This window comes from Monodelphis domestica, chromosome 5, assembly GCF_027887165.1.
Source record: "Monodelphis domestica isolate mMonDom1 chromosome 5, mMonDom1.pri, whole genome shotgun sequence".
Classification (NCBI taxonomy): Eukaryota; Metazoa; Chordata; class Mammalia; order Didelphimorphia; family Didelphidae; genus Monodelphis; species Monodelphis domestica.
In genome coordinates this window covers 73,922,318-73,941,180 of record NC_077231.1, presented here as the reverse complement: position 1 = coordinate 73,941,180, position 18,863 = coordinate 73,922,318, and positions in this window count along the sequence as shown.

The window sequence follows — 18,863 nt, the reverse complement described above, 5'->3', positions numbered from 1 at the left end:
AGCCATGCTATTGTATAGAGGTGGGTGTTCCAGTAGAAGCATGTTAAATTTAGCATCTGTCTTGTATGCATCTTTGGAGGTGGCTGGCTCTAAGATAGATCAAGTACAATTGAGAGTTTCAGGCAAAGAATGTTTCTGAAAGAAAAAAGAACATAGTCCATAGAAATCATGGAATTTGAATGAGAAGAGATTTTAGAGGACAATTGACACAATCTCCTCCTTTTTTGCTGAATAGGAAACTGAGTCTTGAAGACTTTTAGATGCCTTGCCACTTAGCACATGGGCAACAGACAGCCCAGCTGGAATCCATCTGTTCCTATTTTCTATAAAATGGGGTACTTAAAAACAACTGAACATGTTTTTTCATTAGTAACATCAATTCCTTTTTTTAAACCCTTACCTTTTGACTTAGAATCAATACCATGCATTGGTTCCAAAGCAGAACAGCAATAAGGGCTAGACAATGAGGGTTAAGTGACTTGCCCAAAGTTACACAGCTAGGAAGTATCTGAGGTCAGACTTGAACCGAGGACCTCCCTTCTCTGTGCTTGACTCTCAATCCACCCAGCCACTTAGCTTCCTCCAGTATACTCAGTTCTTGATTCAGAAACTTCCTCTACCAAATACATAGATGCACTTGTTCTGCAGTTTATAACCTCAGAGAGTTGCTGGGGACACTTGGGTGTCAAGCAACTTACTCAGAGCCTCATATCCTGTATGTGGCAGAAAGCAGAACTTGAACCCACATCTTCCTGCCTCTGGGATGATCTTTCTAATTACTAAGCCCTACTGCCTCCATTTTAATCACTGTGTTGACACACATACATGCATGCACACACTTGTATACACAAATATATTTCTAGGGTCTCTTCATGCCTGGCAAGGAATAAGAACTTGATCAATAGTCACTCAATTGCAAGTTCCTGGAATATTGCGACTGTTTTTGTCTTTCTTTTCATCTCCATCCCTTTGCATAGTGGTTGGCACATAGTAAGCATTTAAATAAATTCTCATGAACTTGACAGATATCTGTTGAACTGAATAGAATTGTGTTCAACTGTCCATAGTAAAATAATTCATCAAAATTAGAGAATTTCTGAATTGTATGGGATGTTAGAGTTCAAGGCCAACACATACCCATGTATTCCATCACACTCCCAATAAGATCTCCACCATCTTTCAGCTCTCTATGGCATCCCATCAAAGAATTGAAGATCACCGTCAGGCTAGGCACCCCTACTCCCCACCAGCTTCTTCTTTAAGCATATCAGTGTAATTCCTTGAATAGACCCTAATAAGACATAGCTTCAAGATCCCTCATGACTATCAACATCCCCCTTTCCTTAAGATCAGCTTGTGACACAGTGGAACCAATACTGGACCTGAAATTAGAGAGAGTGGAATTTAAACCTAACCTTAGGCCCTGGGCAAGTCCATAAAACCTCTGTTTATCTTAAGTATAAAATGGGGATAATAATAGCACCAGCCTCCCCAAGTTGTTATGAGAATTAAATTGAATTTCAGTTCAACAAGCAATTATTAAGTGACTTCTAATTTGTGGTTGTCCTTCTTTTTCAAAGAGGACCAATGACATCCCAAGGTGATAGCTTGACTTTCGCATGATGGGGTTTTAAGTGAGGAAGAGTTATATAAAGGTGTCAGTCTTACTTTCTCTTTCACAGTCATCAAAATCCACTGGCAGGACAGAAGTCAAGATGACTAATGATAGCCCAAGATGCAGTAGATGACCTTATCATGTTGGATGTCTGATCAAGCTTTAAGTATTTCTCAGCACATTGCTTAAGTCATCTTTATGGCTATTGAAACCAGACTGAGGTTCTGGTATGTGTGGGAATATTAAAAAAAAACAAACTAAAAGAAGCCTGCACCATGTTGGATAGATCCTTTATGACAGATTTATGGAGAGACATGGATGAAAGTCAGCTTGGGAATGACTAGAGTTGAGCCAGAGGGAAAAGGGATGGGAACAAGCTTTCATTAAGCATCTACTGTGTTTCAGGCTATGTACTAAGAAGGTTACAAAGATCTAATTTTATCATTACAAGAGCATTGAAAGACAGCTGCTATTATACAGTTGAGGAAATTGAGGCAGACAGAAGCCAAGTGACTTGCCAAGAGTTGCACAAATATTAGGCATCAGAGTTAGATTCAAACTCCAGATTTAGCCCTCTCTTCATTGTACAAGCATTTATTACTACTTCTCTCCATTTTTTATTTACTACTATTACTACTTTGTGTGCCAGGTAATGTGCCAAACACCTTACAACAATTATTGGGAGTCAGGAAATACTGTATTTAAGTTTCTCTCTCACATATTGGCTATTCAATTGACAAAGTCACTGAGAGTCAGCTACGTGGGATGGTAATGGAACATCAGACTTGAAATCATGAAGTCCTAAGTTGGAATTGAACCTCAGATATTTCCTAGCTCTGGGTCTCTGATTAATTCTCTACACCTCTCCATGCTTTCTGTTCCTCTTTTGAAAAAAGGGGGATGATAATTTTATCTATCTCACAGGGTTATTGTTATAAGAACCAGAAAACTCTCTAAGATTAAAAAACTAGGGAAGTTTCTGCTTGACATTGACGAAGGTATTTCCTAACTGAATTTTCTACATCAGTGAAAACAGATTTTTATTATGGGAGTGGCATGGAAACACAAATACTGTACAATAATAACAGAAGATGAGAAATCCCAAAGAAATGGTTATCTTCTCTAGTGGAGAGAATACCAGATAAATGAGAAAATCATTTTATAGAACGATGAAAATGTGGGTAAGAACCACAAGATACTAATAAGTCATGTAGAGAAATTACTCTCAATTAGGTCCCAAACAAAATGATATAAAAGATTCCAGAAATACCTATTCTTTGACCAAGTTGAAGAGTTCCATCAAAACAACTCTAAAGTTTGATCTCACACTTACCAAATTAATGAATATGAAAGACAAAAAATGGAAATAAGTAATGTCATAGAGATGTTCAACACATTGTTAGTGGAGTCATGAATTGATCCATCCATTCTAATGGAAGCAATTTGGAATTGCACTTAGAAAGTAGCATCTATTGAATTGAGAGTCAAGCCCAGAAATTGGAGGTCTTGCATTCAAATTTCTTATCAAATATTTCCAATTGTGTGATCTTGGGCAAATCACTTAATCCCCATTTCCTAGCTCTTACCATTCTTCTACTTGGAACCAATATACAGTATTAATTTTTATGATGGAAGGTAGGGGTTAAAAAAAAGTGCCATCTTTACCTTTTCAGCCAATGTTTCCACTGTTAGGGATAGATCCCAAGGGGGTCAAAGAAAGAAGGTTCTTGTAAACACCATACTATTTAAAGCAGTCCTTTTTGTAGTAACAAAAAAACTGGAATAAAAATAAACGGCCATTTTGGGAACATGACTAAGCAATTTTGGGTATATGTATGAAAATTATGGAAAAATACTCTACCATAAGAAACAATTAATAAAATAAATAGGAAAACATAGACTTATAATCTGATGCAGTGTGAAAGAAACACAATGAGAAAAGCAATATACATAACGACTACAACAAATTAAATGGAAATGACAATGAATTTAAAATAAAATTTTAATCATAATACCAAAACTAGTTTCTGACTCATCAATAAAATGATAGTGTAAAAGGGGAGAGAATTCATTTTCCTAGAATTCTAGAAAGATAAAATATCTAAAAGTAACAATATAAGCATGTATTTTTCTCCTTTGAAGATGTGGTGGGATATGGATATGGTATAGTACAAAAACCATTGAGCTCTATTGATATGTAGGTAGGTTTTGCTAAATATTTTCATCTCTTTATTTTTTCTTATAAAGATCAATTCTCTGGGTAGAGGATAGAGAAGGACAATATGTGCTTTTTAAGATGATGTAAAAACAAGAGATGAATTTGTTTTTAAGGAAAAAATAAAGACCCTAAGAAGAAAACATTACTTTTACTTTCAGCTGAGAGAATTGGGAAAGATTTCAGAAATTTTCATTTGAACTGGACTTTAAAGCAAGGGAAAAAATTCCACAAAGTCTAAATGAAGATGGATCCTTTCTTGGTCAAAAGATAATATTCTCACATTGAGATCAGTCCCAATGGGAATGGGAGATTTGTCATGGGACAGGGAGTCTGGAACACTTGACAAATGAAAAGATTGAAAAAGATGCTGCAATGAAGGGTCTTTAGCAGCCAGAAAGGAGGGCATTCTGGAGAAGCTCTGAGAGACAAAATCACAGCTTGATAATGGTTAACATTTCTATGATGTTTTAAGATTTGAAGACCATTTTGTATATTTTATCTCACTTGAACCTCATAAAAACCCCAGGATGTAGGTATTCTTATTATCCTTGTTGTCCAAGTGGAAAACAAGAGACTGAGACTCACCTACAATCATGCACTTTGTATCAGAGATAAGACGTGAACTTAAAGTCTTTCTGACTCCAGATCCGGCACTATCTCTGTGGCACTACTACATTATAGATTTGGAGCTAAAAGGACTTTAAGAGGTCTCTTCTAAGAGTTCTTTAAGACTTTAATGGGAAAAAGAAATGGCCAACCACTCCAGTATCTTTGTCAAGAAAACCCCATGGACAGTATGGATGTGCTATGGTTCATGAAGTCATGAAGAGTGTCAGACACAATTGAACAACCATGACTTTATTACTCTCTAGGTTATGATTTTTCTCACATGAAAATGGGGAAAGTGGGTGAAAGCAGATATGACTCTGGAAAATTACCTAGAGAGGCACCTAGATTGGCACTTGGAGTGCCTATTAGTGATAGCATTATGCATGCAACCTGGTCAATAATGAATCACAGAATTATAACTGGAAATCAGTTAGAATCTCATTCAATTCCATTTAAAATCTGAGGAAATCTTTGGAGGAAGGAAACTTGGCGTGCATCACAGGAACAATAAATAGCAGAATTAAAACATGAAATTGGATACTCTGATTCCAAATTCAGCAATCTTTGAGTCAGTCCACATTTATTAAGCACCTTTTATGTGCCAGGCACTGCACATAAAAAAGAAATAAAAGATAGTCTCTGCCCTAAAGGAGTTCACAGTGTAACAAGGGAGACAACTAGCAAATATGTAGATAAAATCATATTCAAAATAAATAGGAAGTAATTAAAAGAGGGAAGGCACTTTCCCCCCCAAGGGGTTGGAATGATTTCTTATTTATTGATGATGCTTTGTGACTCCATTTGGAGTTTTCTTTGCAAAGGTGTTGGAGTGATTTCCATTTCCTTCTGTTTAAAGATGAAGAAACTGAGTCATACAGGCTAAGGTGACTTTTCCAGGGTCTCACAGCAAGTAATTGTCTGAGGCTGGATTTGGACTTAGGGCTTCCTGACTCCAGGTTTGGAATTCCATCCACTGGGCTACTTAGCTGCCCTGACTTCCTATGGAATATGTCATTTTTTACTGCTAACGGGCATTTTTACAAGGGTACTTAGAGCAATCCTTCTTTATTGACACATTTCCTCCAGGCTTTGGTGGTTGGATCCATGGCTTTCTTAAGATAATTCCAAATTACTTTACAGAATGGTTAGACTAATTTACAAACCACACCAACAATCTGTTAGTATGCCTCTTATTGAAAACCAGACCCTTTACCACCTCTAATTATCTCCAGGCAAAATGAGTTACAAATACAAGCTGCAAACATTTCCCTAGAATTCTCATACCTCTTCTAGAAGGCTCCAGTTTGGTTATTATAATTGCATAGCATGTAGGTTCAAGGATATAGATTTCCTTGCCCTAACTTGGATTTTTTTAATGATGTAGAAATCTGGCAAGGAATTTAATAAGTAAATATCTCTGTTGTTCACATATTGATTTAGAAGGCCACACAAGTTTTTGCCTTTTTATTATTTAATTTATTTTATTAAATATTTCTTAGTTATGTTTCAATCTACATTTGAGAGTGTCATGAGGCTGCGATGGGCCAGTTGTTTGACACTTCAGGGGTAAAGAACAGGGTTTTGAATTTGAAAATAATTGGATCTTTGTTCAAATTTTACCTAAGATGCTTATAGACTGTACGACTCTGGGAAAGTCACATAAACTCTGCCTGCCTCAGTTTCTTCATCTGTAAAATTAAGGAGTTGCTCTCTAAGTTCCCTTCTAATTCTAAATCTTTGGTCTTATAAATAGAACCTGTTTGTGCCTAAGGACTAATTATCATCACACAGATAGTGCTGTATATGAAGAGTAGGATTTGGAATACAGTGTTTGTGACTAGAGATCTAACCACACTTTTTTTCCCCTCTATGATGCCTCTCAACTTAACCATCATACTAGTCATTGTTGTCACTCTTCTCTCTGTTGACTGATGAATCTCATTTCACTTTCTTTACTGTTGGAATTTCTATTAAAGGACATTTAGGAATTAATCTCAAACCAGCATAATTGGAATAAGCTTGAAAAAGGAAGAGACAATGCACTTCCCTCTCTCCCTCCCTTCGCAGAAGAGGTGGTGGGGTTCCTGGGGCTCTGATTGTGGAGTTTTGCACAAACTTGAAGATTTAGGCAATATTTCTATTAATTTTGCCAAATTGTTTGTTTTCTCTTAAAAGACTTATTTAAAAGAATATCTCTCTGAAGAAGGAAAAAAGAATATATTTGAAGTAAAGATTAATTCAAAAGAAAGATTACCAATAAAAATTATTATTCCTTGTGACAGAGTAGAGTGGTAATTTCTTCAAATTGGAAGTTATGAAATTATGTGAAGTTTGCCTCTCCTCTTTTTTTCTTCTTTTTTAGTACTGGTTTCAAAACAAAGAGCAGTAAGGGCCACCTATGCCCAGGGACACACAGCTAGGAAGTGTATGAATCCAAATTTGAAACCAGGACCTCCCATCTCTTGGCCTGGCTCTTTATCCATTGAGCCACCTAGTGGCCCCCAACTCTCCTTTATAAAGGAAATTCAACAAAACTATAAATATTTGAAATCCAAACATTATAAATGCAAGGGCAGAATTTTAATTTTAGCCTTCCATTTGAGCTAAACCACTCTTGTAAGTCTAATAGTCTAATAAACATATTTATTTTCCAGCCCTCATATTTATTTCTAGAATTTCAACTTGGCATTCAGCTTTACAGTTGAAGGAGAAAAAAACCTAGTAATCATTTTGAAGGAAAAATATGATGGATGCCAGGCACTCCGCTAAGAGTGACAGGCAGGACTGAACGTTATTCTGCATGTGGTCCTGGCATCCATTCTAAGATATCCCATCATTCCAACTTTCAACAGCTTCCCCAACCCACCTTCCATTTGGATTTCTTTAATCCTTAAGGCTGGCTCTCAATTATTGATTGCAAAAGAAATTACAAAACGTTTCTTAGAATGGGTATTTTCTCTAGGTGGCAGCACCAGATTGCAGTATCCCCATTTGGGTTCTCTACTCAGTGGATATTAGGATAAGCAGGACAGGACAGGACCTCGTCATATTCTAGTCCCATTAAAAATGCACAGCATCTCAAGATAAAACAGTTTCTCATTCCTATATCCATCCTCAGGAAGGGAAAGCTCATTGGTTAAAAGAGAGCCATTGCGAGATGTACATCAAGGAGGCAGCAACACGAAAGTATCAAATGGTAAGTGAAAGTGAGAAACTTTGTAGCCTGGAAAGGCTGTAAATAGGAGTATTCAAAGGGAAAGGGCCTGATTAAAGCTTATTCAGAGAAGTCTCCTGGAACAGTCGATAAAGAGACAGTCTGGAAGATCTATATTCAAATCTTGCCTCTGAGGTTTGTGGGGCGGGGGTAGGGGTTGGGGGGTTGGTTTTATGTTAATTCCCTAACCTTTCTAGTCAAACATTTATGAAACACCTACTGTGTACTAGTCATTGTGGTAAAGTCTGGATATACAAAGAAAAGCAAAAATGGTCCCTACCCTCAGGGAGCTCACAACTGAAAAAACCCCAGACCACTTTTTAAGGAGATACATTTTAGACCATGTATCAGTGTTCATTGGTTAGGGGAGTTTCCTACCTAGAATTCTCTACATCATTTAAATTACAGATTCTACTCTCCTCTCCATCTCAACCAAGTAAATTCACCAAATCACAAAAAGATCATCTACAGACAATTTACCACTTACAGGTGGACAAATAAAGAATTTTGTACATTTTTTTTGGTACATTCTTTTTTCCCTAGGGAAAAATTTTTGGATAAAGCATTTGATTTGGAAACAGTGCTATACTGGTTAACAAACAGTTTTCAAAAATATGTAACACATTAAGTTAAATCTACTTTATGAATATTTCATTTTCCAGAGAAAATTAAATTGATAAATTCTAATAAGTAAAAATATTTCATCCATCATATTATTAAGTCTACAAATCAACAAAATAATAAATATTAAGCCTTGATTTGCTGCTTTCTGTGTGGTATAAATGCTGACACTGAATATTTAACAATCAGCAATTCTGAACAGGAGAGAGGTACCATAGTGCAAAGAGGTCAGGAAGACTCATCTTCTTAAATTCAAATCTGGCCTCAGACACTTACTAGCTAGGTCACCTTTTGCCTCTGTTTCCTCATATGTAAAATGAGCGGAAGAAAAGAAATTATAAACCATTCTAGTATCTCCACCTAGAAAACCTTAAATTGGGAGAGAAAGTGTCATATATGACTAAAAGAAATGAAGAAAAAATTCACCTGGACAGTTTTTTTTTTTTTCCTGGATCCAACACATTTGTGATCCAGCACATTAAAGATAGCATAGTGGTGGATTAGTAGAGTTACATAAATGTGGCTTTCAACTTTTAGGCTGTATGATTATGGGCAATTCACTTGATCTTTATCTGCCTCATTTTCCTTATCTTTAAAATGATAATAATTACAAACAGGGTTGTTGGAAGGATAAAGGAGTTAATAGTTGTAAAACATTTTGTCAACCTCGAAGCAATATAGAAACACTAGCTACTGTTTATTTTAAAATGAAGGCATTAGATTGCATCTTTTAAGGAAGAAAAGCATCTTTATTGAAGAAATTAGAATGTAAACTCTTGAGGGAAACTATTATTTCATTTTTTTCTTTGTATATCTAACACCAAGCAGAGTGCCTGGCAGCAGTGGTAAATTGGTAATCTTAGCCATTAATAAAAAATATATATATTTATTATTTGATTGACTGGTGAGAATATAGACCACTGATTTCTTCAGGAACTGTGATTGGAATTCTAGATTTATTAGGTTAGCACCACAATAAATATATTCACAAGCTATTGATGCACCACCACCCATTTTTTTCACTCCTTCTGCACTCCTCAACCCTCATGTTATTTTTCCTCTTTGATTGCAACAGGTGATTGAAGATCAGTGAGAAAAATTATTCAAATCACTCTCCCTAATTTCTTCATATGCAAAATGCTATGTAAACAGAGTTGGGCAGAGTTAGGCAGCAATGGGATATTAAAAGAAAGGAGTTAGAAGAATTGATATTTAAGGCAGCTTCATTTATTTGCATTTATTTTCAGCCAGAGCAAAAAATACACAATCCAATTAACTGTGATAATGAATATTCATACTCAAGCACTTTTATCTACTAACAGAGAAACTCAGGGCATATTGTCACAAAGTGTTCAATTAACATATGTTTGTTTATATCATTTTTGTTCTGGATTTGAATGAAATAAATAAGGAAAGACACTAAAAGTTATGAGAAAAAGAGAAAGGGTAAATTAACCTTCAGGAAGATAAATTGGATATCAAAAGGACAAATTGAGATCCTTACATAGCATCTTTATATTCAAGCCTGGCCAGTATGGTTACATTTCTATCCCTAGTACCTAGGATAGAGATATAGGAGGTATTTAATAAATTCTTGTTGACTGGCTGACCATAGCCATTGGGGAGGGTTCGAGATTTCTTCAAATGGTGCTTACTGGAATACTATAGTGTCAGTCCTTTGAGAAGTCCTTGAGAAGTTATCTATTTCTTCTGCCCTTTATTAAGCCCTAAACATTCTGGGTGATCACAAGATCTAATTTAACCCAATTTGGCAAATATTTATGAATTCTATTCTGTAGTTGGCACTAGAGAGAAAAGGAGGAAAAATGGTCCCTGCCTTCAAAGAGTTTATAATCTAAAATAGATAGTAGATAGATAGAATGATAAATAGATGAATAACAGTACAATAGAGAGGAAATTCTGGGTCCCTATTCCGTGGATATGGGTACCAATTCTGTCTGCTGATTTTCTTTATATCTAAAGTGAAAAGGTCAGATAATGACCTACAAAACAACTCATAACTTCTATACTCACAGATCCATTGAAATATAACTCAAGGTAATGGATGATAGGAGAAAAGGGAAAAACAAAAACAAAAACTGACAGAGCCAATAAGGACATTGAAAGAGGGAGAGATCACTTTTAGGTGGAAGCAGATCAGCCTGGGGAGAGATAGCACCTGAGTAGTCTTTAAAAAAGTAAAGGGGAGGGGGCAGTTTGGTGGCTCAGTGGATTGAAAGCCAGTCCCAGAGGTGGGAGGCCATGGGTACTGCTCTTCTGTGTTAGAACCAATTCACAGTATTGATTCTAAGATGCAAGGTAAAGGGGTTAGGGTATGTGAGAAACAGAGGTAAACAATGATTGTTTAATAGTTAGGAGGGACAAGTCATTGCATTCATTTACTTAGGGAAATATGGGATGAAATTGGAAAGCCCCTAGCATCCCACTTTGGAATATAGAAAACATGTTGGAAATCAGTTTGAAATAAGGAGAAAAATATAGGCTAGAGTTAAATTATGGAGTGTTTTCAATGTCAAGCAAAGGAGTTTTATATTTTTTGAACAGAGGATTGCCATATCCATACCTGCATATCAGGAAAAGTATCTGTGTGAGGAATAGATAGGAGAAGGGAGAGACTGAAAATAGGGAGATTGATTTGAATGCCTTTGCAGCAATCTAGGTGATAGGTTATTAGGATTTGTACAAAGTGATGCCAATGGGAATTGTAAGTAGATAATTGTGGGAGGAATCACTGGAGATGAGATGACTAGGACCAACTGGTTAATGTAAAGACTAAGGGAGAGGAAAACCCCAAAGAAAAAGTTTCAAGATGGACCATGAGGAGAATGTTGGTATCATTAACTGATTTTACTCCCTCATAGTTAAATTTTGGATGTACTGGGTTGATGACCTTATAGAGACATTTAAGTGGAGATGTTTTTCAAATAATTGAAAGTGTAGCAGGAGTTCAAGAGTAAGATTATATCATAAAATTATCAATAATGGAGTCAAGTGTATAGATTGACAAAGCATAGAATCTATCATTTTTGGGGACAAAAATGGATATTTAAATAAAATAGAGGACTTCCAAGCATTTCTGATGAAAGACCAATGTTGAACAGAAAATTGAGTTTTAATTATGAGACTCAAGAGAGGGTTAAAAAGGTAAATAGTAAAAAAAAAAACATGAGGAATTCAATAATGTTAAACTGTTACATTTCACATTGGGAAGATAAAAGTTGTAACTTTTAAGAACTTTACCACTATTGAGGCAGTTAAAGGGAATATATTTTAACAGAGGATGTGGGGGTAAGTTAATTATGATGGGATGATATCCAAAAAAAGTAAAGAAAGAAATAGATGATTGCACTGAGAGAAAATGGAAGGGAGAGATGGAATAGAATAAATTAACTCGCATAAATTGGTGTTAAAAGATATAGTGAAGGGGAAGTTGGACAGTGCTTGAGTTTTAGTCTCTTTAGAATTGGCTCAAAGAAGAAATAACATATAAAGTCAATTGGATATAAAAATTAATCTTATCCTATAAGGAACAAGGAGAGGAGAAAATAAGAGAAGAGGAAAAACTGATAGAATGGAAGGAAAATTGTGGGAGGTGGTCAGAAACAAAAAATTTGTGATGAGGAAAAAAAGAATGGAGGGAAAACATAATAATAATCATAACTGTTAATATGAATGGGATGAACTCACCCATAAAACAAATGGAAAGTAGAGTGGTTTAAAAAAACAGAATCTTATATTTTATTTATAGGAAACATATTTGAAGCATAGAAACACACAGAGTAAGGGGCTGGAACAGAATCTACAGTGCCTCACCTGAAGTAAAAGAAGCAAGGATAGCAATCAGGATCTCAAAGTAAAAGCAAAAATAATTCTAATAAAAGGAAATAATCAAGAAAACTACATCTTGATAAAAAGGTACCATAGAAAATGAAGTAATAAAAATTCTAAATATTTATGCACCAAAGGGAAGAGCACCTAAAATTTTAATGAAGTTAAATGAGTTGTAGGATAAAATAACAAAATTATACTATTGGAAGGTCTCCACATTCCCTTCTCATAACTAAATAATATTACCAAAAATTAAACAAGAAAGAAGTTAGTAAGGTGAAAAGGATTTTAGAAAAGTTAGGTATGATAAACTTTTGGAGAAAACTGAATCAGACAAGAAAGGAATATACCCTTTTCTCAGCAGTAAATGGTACTTATAAACACACCATATATTATGGCACAAAAGTTTCACAATCAATGCAGAAAAGTATAAATGTTAAGTATTACTTTTCAGATCACAATACAGGAAAATTATATTCAATAAATGGCTTAGGAAAGATAAATTAAAATAAATTGAAAACTAAATCTGAGTGGGTTAAAGAAGAATAATGATAATTTCATTAAAGAAAAAGACAACAATGGCACAACATATAAAATTTATGAGATACAATAAAAGCAGTATATGGGGTAAATTAATATCTTTAAGTTATTATATCAATAAAATAGATAAAGAGATCACTGAATTGGGCATACAACTAAAGAACTAGGACAAAGAAAAAATTAAAAATCTGGAAATTCTGAAAATCAAAGGAGAAAGTAATAAAATTGAATATAAGAATAGCATTGAACTAAGTCTAGGAGCTTGTTTTATTTGGGGGGAGGGGGAGATGAACCATTGGTTAATTTGCTTAAAAAAAGAAAGAAGAAAGTCAAATTACCAGCATAAAAAAATGATAGGTTGAATTCATCTCCAATGAAGAGGGAATTAAAGCAATTATTAGGAGCAATTTTGTCCAATTATGTGCCAATAAATCTGACAATATAAATGAAATGGATGAATATTTACAAAAGTAAATACTGCCCAGTGTAACAAAAAAGGGAATAGAATACTTAAAGCTACTTTTAAAAAAAAGAAAGAAATTGAACAAACCATAATTAAACTCTCTAAAAAAAATCATTAGCACCAGATTGATAAAATATCTATCTATCCAATAATTTATTTATTGTTTAATTAATTAATTTAGAAAAATTTTCCAAGGTTACGTGATTTATGATATTTCCCTGATCTCCTGCCTCTCCCATCTCAGAGCCAATGAGCAATTTCACTGGATTTTTACATTATTTCATTCCTTCAGTGTGGATACAATACTTAAAGAACAATTAATTCTGATACTATATACTCTATGGAAAAGTAGATGAAGGAATTCTACCAAATTGCCCTAATGACAAAAATATGGCATTGATACCTAAAGCGGGAAAAGAAAAAAAAAACAGAAAAAGAAAACTACACATCTAGTTCCCTAAACAATTTTGATGCAAAATTTTTTGACCAAGCAAGACATAGAGAATATTACAAGATGTAAAACAGATAACTTTGACTTCATTAAATTTAAAAGGGTTTGCACAAACAAAACCAATGCATCCAAGATTAGAAGGGAAACAATAAAGAAAACTGAGAAAATTTTATAGCAAGAGTCTCTGACAAGGAACACATTTCCCAAATGTATAGAGAGCTAAATCAAATTTACAAGCATACCTCAATTGATAAAATGGTTAAAGGGCATGAAAAGGCAGCTTTCAGATGAAGAAATTAAAGCTGTATTTAGTCACATAAAAATCTCCAATTACTATTAATTAGAGAAATGCAAATTAAAACAACTCCAAGATAACATATCACACATATTAGGCAGGTTAATATGATTAAAAAGGAAACTGATAAATTTTAAAGGGTATGTGGGAGAATTGGTATACTACTAGTGGAGCTGTGAACTGATACAACCATTCTGGAGAGTAATTTGGAACCATACCTCAAAGACCATAAAACTATGCATACCCTTTTACCGAGCCACACCACTACTAGGTCTATATCTCAAAGAGATCAAAGATGGTGAAAAGGACCTACTTTAACAAAAATATTCATAACATCATTTTTTTGCAGTGGCATTGTGCTCTAAGAAATGACAAACAAGAAGATAACAGAAAACCCTGGAAATACTTATATGAAGTGATTTAAATTGAAGTGAGCAGAATTAGGAGAATATTGTACATAGCAACAACAATAATGTGTGATGATCCATTGTGAATAGCAACTATTATCAACAATGCAAGGATTCAAGACAATTCAAAGGGAAAAAAGCTATCCACTTCCATAGAAGGAACTGACAGTCTGAATACAGATGGAAGCATATAATTTTTTACTTTATTTAGTTCATGATTATTTTTTTAATTGAAAAAATGATGTGTCTTCTTTTACAACATGATGAAATATGTATTGTATGGTACTATGTATATAGCCTATGTCATATTACCTACTATCTCAAGAAGGGGGAAAAGGAGGGAAGAAGAGAACATAGATAGCAAAATTTCAGAAAATAATTATTAAAATTATATCTAAATATAATTTGGTTATGCATGTATATATTTGAGATATGAGATAATTAGCAGAGTTGGATGAATTAAGTGAGTATTTTTTGAGGAGGGAGATATGGGCATATTTGTAGATGGTGATTATTAGAAAGCAAAAGAGAATGTTAAAACAATTTTCCAATTCAAAATAATAATAATAATAGTATGATTGTATTATACCTATTATATATTATGTGAATAATAAATTATGTGATAATATATGTACAATCTATATCCTATTACCTATCTTCTTTGGGAGGAGGCAGTGGTGGGAAGGAAGGGAAAAAAAAGAATGCGACAGATTTTTAGACATAACTAATGTGAGAATTTGGTTCTCTTGGATAAGCATATTTATTATAATTAATTGAAAATTTATAGCAAAATATGTATTATATTATTGTTGTTATACATATTGGTAAGTAAAAAATAAAGTAGACTCAAAAATGCAATAAAATGTATCATATAAAATATTACTACATAGATAACATTAATTTTGAGAAATAATCCAGTCTTAAGCTGCATTTAACTTAATATATTACATATTTCAGACAGAAATTATAAATGTTTACCTAAATTGTTATTTTTATTTTTATCTCAATCAGTTATAGAAACCTTTTTAGAACACTGTTTGCCCAATATTGCATTATTTTTTGAGGACAGCCACTTTGCATATTATTTGGCTTGTCTCTAATGCCAAACATAATATATTTTTCAATGATAATATTAATTCTACCCAGAGGGCAAAAACTATTTCCTTTAATTGGGGGGTAAGGAGGAGATATGGATGCTTTTATTTTATTAGTATATATGAAATGCAAATATAGGCTATTATATTTACATTTTTAGCTTTTATGATTATCTCTTGAAGAAACTCAGGTGTAAAATGCATTTACATTTTCAATCAATGTTCCATTTTTTTCCTTCTCTTTAAGCATGGAACTACCAGTGCAAAATGCTAATGATAACACATTGCCTCCATTCCTTTTAGGTCTATCTGATTATGTATCTAGGAACTGGAAAATAAAACACACTTTTATGTTTCTTATTCTTTTCATTACTCAGCATCATAAGAAGAAGGGACCACATCATATTGCAGATTATCCCTAGATGGTAAAGAAGCAAAGAAATTGAACATTGAGAAAAGAAAAATTGTTGCTAATCTCATACAATAGCTTTCAGGTGTTTGTTCTTAGAGATAAATTCCAAGAACATTTTTTGTGATCAACTTAATTACAGTAGGAGGTTGTGTATATATTTCAGAGTACAAAATGCAAAATGAATTGTAGATGACAGATGTTTTTGTTGTTGTTTTAACTGATTTATTTTAAAAATTGAATATTATCTCCTCTTATTTTTTCTTCTATTTCTTTAACAGCCATTATGTTAAATCCATACTGAGCTTTCATAGTTTGAAGTGAAGCAAGAGATTTTAAAGGATTAAATTTAAAAAAGATGAGGGGTGATCAACAGAGTCCTTGATAAATTAGATGAGTTCTCCAACCAATTTTGTGAGATTATAGTTGAGGACCTTTGTTTGATGGTTTCTCAAAAGGCATACAGAGAACTCCTTAGATTGGCTCTCAGTTGCCTCTAAAAAGATGACAGCTAAGCATCAGGTGCATAGAAAAAAAAAAAAACTAAACTTCCTAGTACCTACCAAAAAACGTACTGGACCTATTTTTATGTCCCCATTCCTGCTGGGTCCCAAGAACTTTAAAACTCAAGAAATGTAGAGTGGATCTTTGATGAGCTTTATAAGGAAGTTGTATTACTTTCCTTACTCCTCCCAAGAAGCCATCAATGTTGATTTTCAAGACAAACAATAAAGAATAAATACTTGACTAAATGGCTTAAGATCCCTAGACCTCAGTTTCTAATGCCTTCTGCATTTCAATTGTCTTTTTGAAGCACAGGTCAGAAACTAAATTAATCTGAGAGTTGATTTCCCCTGCCCAATAGAAAGAAATTGATGTGATTCTTTCAGAAGAACATGGTAGGGTATACATGTGCTTATTTTACTTGGTCTGACAGGAGAGATCCTGAGAGTGGGACTTCCCAGTTCATGAGTAATGTGATATTTGAGAGTTAAAAAAAATTCAAGAAACAGTCTTTGAGAGAGAGATTTACTCAACAGTTTGCTACTTGGAGAATGATGAAAATTGCCAACATAGATGGCCCTAGAGCCATTCCTTAGGTTAGGGGACAAGAGAACTCCTCATTATTGATATACATTGATTAGATATTGTATGTCTAAGATGAAAAATATTGTTTTTTCAACATTGCCCAAAGTATTTTTTACTCTCTAGGGAAAAATTAAAGGGGCGTTTGAGTGTTTTTTCCCCTGTATTTATTTCTAAATCCTTCTAGGTCCATGTTTTGTTATGTATAAGGGAAGCTCCTGCCAACATTGTCTGAAGGTCAGACCTGTTATATTTTACCTCTTTCCCTAAGATGATCTTCTGGTATTCTTAGGGGTTTGTGATGTGTATGAATTTGTGTGTGTGTGTGTGTGTGTGTGTGTGTGTGTGTGTGTGTGTGTGGTACACACACGTGCTCATCTCTACAAATGGTTCAAAGCTCCACCAATGACATTCTCTCCCATTTTTGGTGTCCAAATACCCCAATTCCATTTAATGATATAATTTCAAAGCAATTTTTACAAAGGGATATTTACTTCAAAGATATAGCAGGAGCACACATACAAACATTTTTCACCTCCAGTACCTGCATATATATAATACTCTCTATACCACTTTAGTCTCTGAGGAAGGGAGTTACTGGCTTAACTCAAGTCTTAAATATTGTTAATTCCACAAAATTATTTTTGCAGAGTGCCCCTCTCATGGGCTTGCCTTCTGACATACTGGCTTCTCAATATTTCCTTAGTGGGACATAAGATCATCATAGAATCCTAGTTCCAGGGTATCCATGACTCCAGGTCTGATTCAGGAACTCCAGTCTTTCCTTCATTATTATCTTCTCTTTCCTACTCTCTTCCTTCCTTCCTTCCTTCCTTCCTTCCTTCCTTCCTTCCTTCCTTCCTTCCTTCCTTCCTTCCTTCCTTCCTTCCTTCCTTCCTTTCTTTCTTTCTTTCTTTCTTTCTTTCTTTCTTTCTTTCTTTCTTTCTTTCTTTCTTTCTTTCTTTCTTTCTTTCTTTCTTTCTTTCTTTCTTTCTTTCTTTCTTTCTTTCTTTCTTTCTTTCTTTCTTTCTTTCTTTCTTTCTTTCTTTCTTTCTTTTATTAATCATAAGCACCAGATACTAAAAACAACAGCATAATGGATAGAAAATAAATACAAAACAAACAAGTAAAAAAAAAAGAGTGTCACTTAGGTTACCAATCTAAAATGTATTTCCAAATGAGGTCTATTTGATATTATTCAAGCTGGTATCTACCTACTGGTACTTCTAATGCAAAATGAAGATTCAGGCAATCTGTTTTACTCTCAATCCTGGGGAATTTCAAGGCAAATGACACTAATATTTGTGTAAGCTATTCAAATATTAGAAAAATTAAGACTAAAATAAACTTGAGAGAAGAATAAATCTTCTCAAACATTTCAAATCTGGTCATTCGGTTAAAAAGAGCCAAGAAAAAAGTCTTTCTCGTTCTTGTTAAATTCAAGCACCAATTGAATGTTCTTATCATAGATGAAAATTACATTTCACTCAAGAAGTAACACCAAAAAATGTTTTGGAAATAAATTATCTGTATTGGAGGGTTGCTTTGAGTATAATGGAGAAAGCAGTTGATGATAAATTCCCAGAAGGTAGAAGGAAGGTGAAATGGATTCTCCCCTTCAGTCTTCTTCAAATATGTCTCCTCACTAAGCCTTCCTTACTCCCCTCTAATAAATGATTTAATGGGTGAACCTCTTCCTTTGGGGAAAGAGAGAGAAATCAGGTCTCTCCCTCTTCCAATATGACAAGGAAGTCAATTTAGGATAACTGACAACTTTATTCTAACAATTGTGGTTAGGGGTAAAATAAGAAAGATGTCTGAAGGTTAGGGTCTATAGGAAAGAGGGGAAAGGAAATCCTTGTCTGTCTAAAGTATCTTTTTTTTCCCTCCCTCCAAAGTTGAGAGACTCAGGCTCATCAACCTAGTCTCTAAGAAGCTCAGGGCTGGGTGACCCCTGGTTTTAGCACAGCAGAGCCAATGTCCAGACACTGG